We start from the raw sequence: 12,230 nt of genomic DNA on the forward strand, positions 1-12,230 counted from the left end.
ATTGAACAAGTTATTCAGACTTTTTGAACCTCAATTTCCTCATCTGTGAAACAGAGACAAAAAACAGTATTTATACCTTATAGGATTGTTTTAAGAATTAAGTGAGATATTAGATGAAAATTGCTTAAAATTGTGCTCAATAATTGCTATCTACTGCTAGCACATACATACGAGACATTAGTCAGCATATTCATTAACAAAAGACACAATACTATGCTGTCAGAAATGAGGCCTCGGTAGAATACTACAGCTTAAAAATGAAACTTTGGGAATTCAATGGCATTTATAAATTCCCAAAACACTTTTCAGCTTCCTGAAAAAAATATGAACATTAGTTATTCTCTGCAGGTTTTCATTTTCAACATACTTTACCATTCTTCATTATTCTAATTGGATTTACATGCTTATTATTGTAATCTAGAGTTCTCATTGCCAACTTTATTCAAAAGTGTGTATTTTGAAATAGAAAATCTAGATGATAATGAAAAACCTGAATTTCACTAACCTGAGTTGAACTCTGAATTAATAACTAATAATTTTTGCAACCCCATGGACTGTGGCACAGCAGGCTCCTCCATCTATGGGATTTTCTAGGCAAGAATACTGGAGTGGATTGCCATTTCCTTCTCCAGAGGATCTCCCCAACCCAGGGATTGAACCTAGGTCCCTTGCATTGCAGGCAGACTCTTTACTGTCTGAGCTACCAGGAACTCCAAACTGTGGAAAATTCTTAAAGAAACCAACACAATATTGTAAAGTAAAAAAATAGATAAATAAATAAATAAAAAAGAAAGGGGAATACCAGACCACCTTATCTCGCTCCTGAGAAACTTGTATGGAGGTCAAGAAGCAACAGTTAGAACTGGACATGGAACAATGGACTGGTTTAAAATCGGGAAAGGAGTACATCAGACCGTATATTGTCACTCTGCTTATTTAACTTAAAAGCAGAGTACATCGTGTGAAATGCCAGGCTGGATGAAGCTCAAGTTGGCAAGACTGCAGGGAGAAATATCAATAACCTCAGATATGCAGATGACACCACCTTTATGTCAGAAAGAAAAGAGGAACTAAAGAGCCTCTTGATAAAGGTGAAGAGGAGAGTGAAAAAGTTGGCTTAAAACTCAACATTCAAGAACCGAAGGTCATGGCATCTAGTCCCATCATTTCATGGCAAATAGATGGGGAAAAAATGGAAACAGTGACAGATTTTATTTTCTTGGGCTCCAAAATCACTGCAGACAGTGACTGCAACCATGAAATTAAAAGATGCTTACTCCTTGGGAGAAAAGCTATGCCAAATCTAGACAGTAAAAAGCAAAGACATCACTTTACCAACAAAAGTCTGTGTAGTCAAAGCTACAGTTTTTCCAGTAGTATGGATGTGGGAGCTGGACCATAAAGAAAGCTGAGCACTAAAGAATTAATGCTTTCTTTGGTTCTTGGAGAATCCAAAAGGAAATCAACCTTGAATATTCATTGGAAGGACTGATGCTGAAGCTGAAGCTCCAATACTTTGGCCTGATGGTAAGAGCCGACTTATTGGAAAAGACCTCGATGCTGGGAAAGACTGAAGGCAGGAGGAGGAGGGGATGACAGAGGATGAGATGGTTGGATGGTATTACCGATTCAATGGGCAATGAGTTTGAGCAAACTCCGGGAGATGGTGAAGGACAGGGAAGCCTGGCGTGCTGCAGTCCATGGGATGACAAACAGTCAGACACAACTGAGGGACTGAATAAAAACAACAATTTTGATATATAATATGCTGGGATGTTTAGGTTTTCAGACAGTTTGTTCATTTTGTTACAGGAAACCTGAGCTTCCCTTTTTAACAAAACAGTCATAAAATTACAGGTTTGAAGTTCTCTTTATTCTCCAAGATTTCATAATGAGCCATTCATATAGTTAAGCAGACATTTCACCAGTTGATAAAATGCTCAGACTTTATCAATGCAATGATAATTTGGCTCTAGAGTATGATCTGATATCTTTTTTTTTTCAATCAGCAGAGAGAATGTATCTGGCATTTATACCAGTAGATTATCACCAGTTTGAACAGTTCGATCCCATGAAACCAATTTTCCTCCATGTTTCAGTATAAATGCCAATAAGTATTTTTGAAATAAATAGCCTGTCAGATGTTAAGTGGTACTGAATTAATTCCAGTCTCTACTTTTTTCCTCCTCCTTATAGGTTTATTAAGAAAGGGGCGATACACAGGTATCCTCAAATTTGCCACCCTTATTTTTTTCAAACAAAAGCACAAAAATAAATGTTAGGCCTTGTAAGTGGTAACAAATGTATCACAGAAATCATGCATAATGAGTTAAACATATTTTTGCTGACCAACAATTCTGACGAACAATACAGAAATAATACTAAATGGTTTAAACAGACGGGAATCTGGCCTTCAGTCAAGCAAAGCAATAACATGTTTAAAAAAATACTTCAATAGAGCTGATTTTTCAGACAAAGAGCCTTTTCTCGCTCTGGCACAAAACTCAGGAAAGGAGCCGAGGCGCTACTTATCAGCTGCCTGACATCAGGGGAGCACTGTGTGCGTCAGCCAGCCCAGCAGGGACCCCGGCTCATAGCAATGGACCATGGGCTGCTTATCTTATCGGTTTGCAGCTCGTGGCACTTCACCCATTACTGTGCGAACCTGTGAGGAAGGGAGGTGTGTAACTGTGAGGGTGGAGGTTAAAGTTGTGAGCTAAGCAGGTTTGAGCCACTTATTAACAACAAAAAAAGAAAACAGTCCAACGTGTTACGTTCATTACAACGAAAGTTTCTGCCTTCAAACCCAATCTTAAGTGAAAGAGTTTTTTATTTGTTTTTTTTAAAGGCTTTCTAAACTATATGATGACTACTTCTCCTCCTACTTACGTAAATGTATGTCAAAGTTACAGTTCCAGAAGAATGATTGTTATATTCCATTTAGGAGAGTTTTAAAAAGGAATTTGTTAGAAAACGTACATGTAACTCTTACATTAGCTCTATTAAAACATGTGTCTGGGGGCTGGGAATGAGACAAACTGCTTTCGAGAGTCCGCCAATGTTCACAACTCTAAACACAAGATCAGAAAGGCAGGGAGAGGTACCCTTAACCCTCAGTCACGTCACTCAAACCAGGATTAAGCTTCCTGCAGAGACAAACTGTCTCATAAAAACTACCTAAAAATTATTTTTTTCAAATAGCTGTACTTCAAAGTCATTGTAAATGTAATAAACACTTATGTTTTAAATATCCAAAACTAATTTTTATTTACTATTCTCAACTTCTGCATGCTAAGTTGTTTCAGTAGTGTCCAACTCTTTGCGACCCCGGGAACCGTACAGGCTTATTTGTCCATGGGAAAAAACACTGGAGTGGTTTGCCATGCCCTCCTCTAGGGGATCTTCCTGACCCAGGAATTGAACCCGGGTCTCTTACATCTCTTGCATTGGCAAACAGGTTCTTTACCACTAGCGCCACCAGGAAAGCCCACAACTTGGCTTGTATGTTAAATGGTTCTCTATTAAAAAATGATGTATCTCAAAATATTATACACCACAAACTACATTGTCATCTGGGTTATATATCTAATAGAACTACAGACATAAAATTACACCCAACCCCACTACTTATTATTCCTTCAAGCTTACCTGTTAAATTAGAATAGAATCAACGTAATTAATTTGCACCCAAACACCCCTCTATATGTGCTTCCCTGGTGGCTCAGACAGCAAAGAATCCCCCTGCAATGCAGAAGACCTGGGTTGAGGAGGAGGAGGGCATGGCAACCTACTCCAGCATACTTGCCTGGAGAATCCCATGGACAGGGGAGCCTGGCAGGCTGCAGTCCATAGGGTCACAAAGAGTTGGACAGGACTGAGTGACTAAGCACAGCACCCTTCTATATGGTTTGGAGGTCATAAACCATGGATTGCAAAATCGTTCTCTCTCTCCCAGGACAAAAATTCCCCTGTCTGACCACATCTTCTGTTATGGACTGAAATGTGTCCCCACAAAATTCTACATTGAAGCTCAAACCTTCAGTGCAATGGTATTTGAAAATGGGGTCTTTGGGAGGTAATTAGGTCATGGGAGCAGATCCCTCCTGATGGTATTAGTGCCCTTAAGAGATGTCTGCCTGTCTCTCTGCCCATGAGCACACAAGAAGAAAAGGACCATGTGCAAGCCAGGAAAAGAGCCCTCATCAGGAAGTGACCCAGCCAACACCTGGATCGTGGACTCCCCAGATTTCAGAAGAACAAGCAGTAAGTGTCTGTGACTTAAGCCACACAGTCATTAGCAATCTGTCACAGCAAGCCTAGGGACTGAAACACCTTCCATCCTTACGCTTTGTTCTTTCATTCTTGTTGGGCCTGGTCTCTGCCCTCAACTGTACACTTTGGCCCCTGTTCACCTGGTTTCCCCACCATTAGAATTAATTTTGTCTCATTACTGAGCCTGAAAACCTTTGCCAATTACTCCAAGGATGGCTTAGCTACCACCATGGAATGCCGTGCATATCCCCAACACTAGATAAACCCACCATCCAATTCCCTTCATTGGTAATTCTAACTGTTTAAAGAGGAAAAATTCAGTCATGCCAATACTTCGTATTTCACCCTGGATGACTTCCTATCTTGATCCCAAAGTAGTTGAACCAAGATTGTTGCATTATTCTTAACATCCAGACACATAATTGTCTCCCTGACATGTGACTTGACCTTTCTCCCCCGAGAGGATTCTTCACTTTTCCTACTCAACATTTCTCTTTCTACCTTCTCCTATAACTGAGCTAGTGCTTTCTCTTGGTTCTTCATTATGTCTGTGCCTTGCCCACTCAAGTATCTCCCTCTACATCTCAAGTCTTCAAACTCTTTTTATCCCCTTCTATCAGATTTCTAATAAGCTCAGGTTTCCGCTCACCCTGAAACAACAACAACAATTTCCTTCAAGTCCAATAAATTCAACACACGTTCTATTTTTCTTTTTTTCACCATCAAAGTCAAATTAGCAGTCCAGTGCTTACTTGATGTCCTCAATTCTGATTCATGCTTTAATCATCACACTATGAGATCACCTCCCAGCACTACAATGAAACCAAACTTCTCTGGACAGTTTATTATGATTATCTCAGTCTTCTTCTTCCTCAGTCTCAGGAATATCAGATATTGTTAACCAATTCCTTTTTGTCCTAAGAATTTTTCTTATATGACATAGCAAAGAAGGTCCATCAGCCAACAACCAATTTTCCTAAAGCAAATATATTATTAAATAGATGAATTACTCTATGAAAAGTAAAATGAAAAACAGTCAATTTCATAGGAAAAAAACTGTTAAAACTAACCCATCTGGTATAAAATAATGTAAGCTTTTTACACAATAAACTCCAGCCAACGATATTGTGGGGGACTGACTGAGAGCTGATATCAAAAAATTCAACATGTGAATGAAACAAGTTTTAGCTGACTGACAATTTTCATAAACTGGCACATTTTAAAACTTGGAGCTAGCGACAAAGTACTAGTTTGCTATCTAAATGGCCCTTCCGAGTTTCTTTGCTGACTTAGAGACTCTACTCACCTGTTAAAATGTTGACATTTCCTCTTTTCTATTCTCATTCTACATAGTTTTCTAAAGTCTTCTCAACCCCCATGTCTTAAACCACAACATCTCTGTGAATGACTTCTATATCTTCACCTTTAGCTTCTAAACCAACAAACAAAAAAACAAACAAAAAAAATCACATAAGATGGTTCCTTTCTTGAAACTTTACTCCTCTCTTCTCTGTATCCCTCTCTTTGATTCTGTAGGGTAGCGATTGTCTTCCACCCAGTCACCTAAACTAAATATCTTCTAAATCACTCTCTCCTTCAGTCCTCAAATACACATAAATTGCTGAGTCCTGTGCATACTAGCTCCATATTTCTCATCTTTTTAGCTTTTTCTTTTCTCATGGTACTGCCTTTGTTCAGGACACTGTCAGTCAATATTCTCTCTATGCCTGGGAAGGCAACTATAGTGAACGGATTAAATTAAGCATGAAAATAACTTCATTCCTCTGAAATAAGAAAAAAATCCATCCCCTGCAGAGTCATCACATGGGAAAAGCCTCTCTCCTTCCAACTTCACATCAGGTTTGTGGCTAAAGCATCTATCTTGTCACCATCAGAACAAAAGTAATTAACAGAATTGGAAGAATAAAAACTGTATCCTTAAGAACCTCAGGGAGGCATTGAATTAATCAATCCTGGAGCTGCCCTACCTCAGGGCTGCTTGTTTTATGACATAGGTTTCCCAACCATTTAAGCAATTTGGAGTTGAGCTGCTATTAAAAATTGCAGCTCAAAGGCACCCCAACTTACACAGTCCTACTAATCAGTGAAGCAGCCTCCTCCTGTTTTCAGGCCTCCAGGCTAATCTCTTCCCATACCAGTCTGAGAACTACTTTTCTGGAAGGTGAAAAATCCTCAGTCCCAAATGTCTGTGACTGCATAGCTCGGAGGACAGACCCCCACATTCCAGGGGAGGCTCTTCCACACCACACTCCAGTAATTCAGGAACTGTTCCAGGGAGTGAGGACCTCAGGGAGACAAGACGCACATGGGCAAGTCCTGAGGCTGCAGCTGCCACCATCCCTGACCATCCTGCCCCTGAAAGGTCTGTGAAGACCCCACACCTCCTCATACCACCCTGCCCCCTGGCATCTCGCATGGAGCCGATGGGCCTACCACCAGCTTTTTCTCCCCTGCTCTGAGAGCCGGGTGAGCCAACCTGCGGGGCCACCTTGAGGTCAGAATCAGCCAGGGATCCCTCACTCCGGTCTCCCCAACACAAGCTTTCCCGAGATGGCCAGAGAACCAGTCACACTGCCCTATGCTCCCCCGGTCCCCCACGGGAGGTTGCACTCAAGGGTGGGACGGTGGGGGCACTTCCGGTGACATCACAGTGTACACCGGAAATGCAGCCTAGCTGCCTGCCCAGGCACTTCCGTTTCCGCCAGCACGAGAAGATCGGAATCTTCCTTTCCCGGAGGAGGGGCTGCGACCTCAAATCCAGAACCCACAGCTAGAGAATGGGCCAAGAACCCTTGAAGGAGTATTTAAACATGCCACCCCCATGGCTTAGTGCACCTGGTTGGCCGCCTCCTCCCTTTTCTGGCCTCTCTGCTTGCCCTGGCTGAAGAAAAGTCTCCAGTAGAGAGAACCTCAAAGCTCTCCTACAAAATGCCTTGACCTTTCTTGGCCACCAGGCTGTTTTCTACTTATGTTCTTTCAGGCCTAATTTAACTCACTGTCGCCCTTTCTGCCTTGAAGCTCTAAGCGCCTAAAAGTCCGCCCTGGATGTGTTGGCCTATGCTGGATGCGGCACCACTCCCACCCGAGGGTGTTGGTGGGGTCAGAGACCGCCAAGAGCAGGACGGGAAACAGCTGCACACAAGGTACCGCACTAGAGCCACGGCAAGGTCAGAAAAGGCGCTCCCAGGTGGAGGACACGCAAGCTGGCCTTGTCACTTCCTGAGCAGACAAGATGGAAGGGTATCCAAGACCGGAGGAACGGCACAGACACTGGCAGGGAAGCGTGAAGGACCAACGTCCTAGGGAGTTCAGAAACTATAGGTGACTCTCATGGGGAGATGGGAGATGCTCTCAAACCAAGCAGAGGCTCTTCCGTGCCACGTTAAGGACTTGAGACACTATATGCAGGTGACTGGGGACACCTGAGAATATAACCTCAAGAATGATATACTCAGATTTGCATTTCAGAATAATCTTTATTTCCACCAAATCCAGAAACGCCTATTAAGAAACCACTGCAGCAGTGCAGTTGACAAACAACAAGGGGGAAAAAAGAATGATAATTAAGTCGTAGGACTGACGGGACTAGATGACCAGTTAGAGGCATGTTATGAAAGAGGACAGTGATAATTCCATTCATTCTTGACGCTCTTTCTCCCACGTCTCACATCCAAACTATTAGGCAATCCTGTTGTCCAATACTTAAAATACATTTGAAATCTGACCTCATTTCCTGCCCCTAACAGTCAGCACTCTTGTTCAAGCTTCATCTCTTTCATCTAGATGGGACAATAATAGCTTCCTAACTGGTCAACCTGCATCTGTCTATCCTCTGGTCTCAATATAGCAACTGTCAAAATGTGAGACCATATCTGTCCTCTGCTCAGAACCTTCCAATATCTCCCAAGCTCACATAGATTAAAAGTCAAAGTCCTTAGAGGGATTTACAAGGTCGTACACGATCTGACCCACATGACCCCTCTGACCTTCTAGAACAAACAAGATACACCTGCACACTGAAACCTTTGCTCTGGTTGTTGCCTCTGCCTGTAATAATGCTCATTTCTCAGGTTCACCTCCTTTTTAAAGTTCACTTCCTTTAAACTGACTTAAAGTCAGTTTAAAATGTCACCATTTCATTTGGGGCCACAGTTGTCATTGGAAGGACTGATATTGAAGCTGAAACTCCAATACTTTGGCCACCTCATGTGAAGAGTTGACTCATTGGAAAAGACTCTAATGCTGGGTAGGATTGGGGGCAGGAGGAGAAGGGGATGACAGAGGATGAGATGGTTGGATGGCATCACTGACTTGATGGACATGGGTTTGGGTAGACTCCAGGAGTTGGTGATGGACAGAGAGGTCTGGCGTGCTGCAATTCATGGGGTCGCAAAGAGTTGGACACAACTGAGCGACTGAACTGAACTGAACTGACCATTGTGTTGAATATTGCTGTCTCTCAGTGCCCTCTCTGTCCTCACTCTGCTCTATTTATACATTTTCCCCATGGCACTCTACCATTCTCTAATATGCAATTTATTTCTTACTTACCTTTTTGGCTGTCTCCCCTACTGGAATATATGAGCGACAAGAGCATGAATCTTTTTTATTGTTATTGTTCACAGAAGTATCTCAAACACCTAGAAACATGCCTGCCCCATAACAGATGTTCAATAAATATTTAAATCATAAATATTTGAACAAATGAACCCATGGGAAGGAATGGGTCAGGTATGTCTTCTGGAAACAATGCCTGAACTGAGTCTTAATGGGAAGGAATTATGCAGCAAAGAGGTGTTTTTGGAATTTCCAGACAAGGCTCACAGCATGAGAAGACATAGATACTAGAAGTGCATGAGGCATGTATACTACAAGTACTACATGTATACTACATGTATACTACAACTACAAGTACTCCAATGTTGATGGAGAATAAATAAAAGGCAGGAAGGCATAAATGAAGTTGATGCTTGTGTATTTGAGGCCAGATTACAGAATGTCTTATCTTCCAACTCAAGTCTACCACACATTTTTGAAGCATCCACCTCACTTTAATGAAGAATATTAACTTCAAGGAAAAAACAACAATGTTTGTACAGGGAGTAGGAAAGCATCTGAGATATATTTAAGAGAGGCAATCAGCAGGATTTATTAATTGGCTGAATGATTGGTAGGTCAGTGGTGAATGAGAATAAAGAGTCCCAGATCATTTTTATTATACTAAGTTAAAAAAAAATAGGTGATGAAAATGAATGTTTTTTCTGTTATGGTGAGACTAAGGAGAGAAACATCTACTTCTGCTTCACTGACTATGCTAAAAGCCTTTGACTGTGCGGATTACAACAAACTATGGAAAATTGTTAAAGAAATGGGAATACCAGACCACCTTACCTGCCTCCTGAGAAACCTGTACACAGGACGAGAAGCAACAGTTAAAATGGGACAAAGAACAATAGACTGGTTCTAAATTGAGAAAGGAGTACGACAAGGCTGTATATTGTCATCCTGCTTATTTAACTTCTCTGCCGAGTACATCATGCAAAATGCTGGGCTGGATGAAGCACAAGCTGGAAGCAAGATTGCTGGAAGAAATATAAATAGCCTCAAATATGCAGATGACACCACCCTTATGGCAGAAAGCAAAGAAGAACTAAGGAGCCTGTTGATGAAGGTGAAAGAGGAGAGTGAAGAAGTTGGCTTAAAGCTCAACATTTAAAAAACTGAGATCATGGCATCCGGCCCTATCACTTCGTGGCAAACAGATAGGGTAAATGTGGAAACACCATCAGATTTCATTTTCTTGGGCCCCCAAATCAATGCGGATGGTGACTGCAGCCACACAATTAAAAGACACTTGCTCCTTGGAAGAATAGCTATGTCAAACCTAGACGGTGTTTTAAAAAGCAGAGACATCACTTTGCCAACAAAGGTCCATCTAGTCAAACTATGGTCTTTCTAGTAGTCATGTATGGATATGAGAGTTGGACCATAAAGAAAGATGAGTGCTAAAGAATTGATGCTTTTGAACTGTGGTGTTGGAGAAGACTCTTGAGAGTCCCTTGGACAGCAAGGAGTTCAAATCAGTCAATCCTAAAGGAAATCAGTCCTGAATATTCATTGGAAGGACTGATGCTGAAGCTGAAGCTTCAGTACTTTGGCCACTTGACACAAAGAGCTGACTCATTGGAAAACACTCTGATGCTAGGAAAAATTGAGGGCAAGAGGAGAAGGGGGTGACAAAGGATGAGATGGTTGGATGGCATCACTTACTCAAAGGACTTGAATTTGAGCAAACTCAAGGAGATAGTGATGGACAGAGAGGCCTGGCGTGCTGCAGTTCATGGGGTCGCAAAGAGTCAGACAGAACTTAGCAACTGAACAACAACTATGGAGAACAGTGTGGAGGTTCCTTAAAAAACTAAATATAGAGTTACCATGATCCTGCAGTCCCACGTCTGAGCATATAACTGGAAAAGATACATGCACTCCAGTGTTCAGAGCACAATTATTTACAGTAGCTAAGACATGGAAGTAACCTAAGTGTCCATCAACAGATGAGTGGATAAAGATTCATTCACACACACACACAATATGGAATATTACTCAGCCATAAAGAAGAAGGAAATAATGCCATTTACAGCAACATGGATGAACCTAGAGATTATCATGCTAAGTAAGCCGGAAAGAGAAGGATAAATATCACATGATATTGTTTATATGTGGAATCAAAAAATGAGACAAATGAATTGTACTTACAAAATGAAACAGACTCACATATAAAACAAACTTATGGTTACCAAAGGCAGGGGTGGGAGGGATAGACTAAGAGTTTGGGATTAAAATATACAAACTACTATACGTAAAAGAGATAACCAAAAGGGACCTACTGTATAGTACAGGGAACTATATCCAATGTCCTGTAATAACCTTTAATGGAAGAGAACGTAAAAAAAGTATATATATAGACATAAATGTGTGTGTGTTATAAATAACTGAATCACTTTACTGTATGCCTGAAACTAACACAACACTGTAAATCAACTATATTTCAACAAAGTTTTTTTAAAATAAAATTTTAGAATAATAAACAAAAATAAATAATTTCTTAATAAAAGAAAATGGGCAGAGGAGCTGAGTAGACATTTTTCCAAAGAAGACATTAACAGATAGCCAACAGGCACATGAAAAAATGTTCAACATCACTAATTATTAAGGAAATGCAAATCAAAGCCATAATGAAACTGTACTTCACAACTGTTAGAATGCCTATCATTAAAAAGGCAAGAAATAACAAGTGTTGGCAAGAATTTGGAGAAAAGGGACACCTCATATGGTATTGATGGGAATATAAGTTGGTACAGTCACTATGGAAAACACCATGCAAACTCCTTAAAAAATAATCATATTAGTAACAAAACTACCATATAATCCAGCTATCCCACTTCTGGGTATTTATCCAACAAATATGAAAATACTAATTCAAAAAGATATACACACGCCTATGTTCATCTCAGCATTATTTACAGTGGCTGAGATATGGAAACAAAGTGCCCATCAATGAATAAATGTATAAAAAAGTTGTGGTGATCTAGATACATAGTCAGCCATAACAAAGATGAAATCTTGCCATTTGCAATAAAATGGGTGGATCTTGAGGGTATTATGCTAAGTGAAATAAGTTACATGGAGAAAGACAAATATTGTATGATTTTACTCACGTGGAATATAAAAAAATGAACAAAATAGATGAACAAACCACACAAAAACAAACACAAAGACACAGAGAATAGTGGCTGCCAGAGGGGAAGAGGAGGGTGTGGGGAGAAAAAAGATAAAGGGGGACAACTGCATGGTGAGGGGTGAAAACTAAGCTTGCGGTGGTGGGTGGTGGCTCACTGTAGGGCACAGGGAAGTACAAATAGAATGTTGCACATGTG

At 40.8% G+C, this 12,230-nt stretch overlaps 1 protein-coding gene across 32 annotated transcripts in view; it reads right to left on the reverse strand.

Moving 5' to 3' along the window:
- PDE10A (phosphodiesterase 10A) overlaps positions 1-12,230 on the reverse strand; it is a 344,897-nt gene that overhangs the window by 185,058 nt on the left and 147,609 nt on the right. For 2 of the 32 annotated variants that reach the window (XM_081529707.1, XM_081529720.1), the window contains exons 1-2: positions 6,770-6,940; positions 5,579-5,704 (exon numbers count right to left, since the gene is read on the reverse strand). The exons of the other annotated variants lie outside the window; for them this stretch is intronic. The gene's annotated coding sequence lies outside the window, so the exon portion shown is untranslated. Of the gene's footprint in view, positions 1-5,578; positions 5,705-6,769; positions 6,941-12,230 lie in introns of those variants that run through there. 32 annotated transcript variants of the gene reach the window in all.

The sequence above is a fragment of the Giraffa tippelskirchi genome, chromosome 9 (assembly GCF_054371585.1).
Source record: "Giraffa tippelskirchi isolate mGirTip1 chromosome 9, T2T-mGirTip1v1.2.pri, whole genome shotgun sequence".
Classification (NCBI taxonomy): domain Eukaryota; kingdom Metazoa; phylum Chordata; class Mammalia; order Artiodactyla; family Giraffidae; genus Giraffa; species Giraffa tippelskirchi.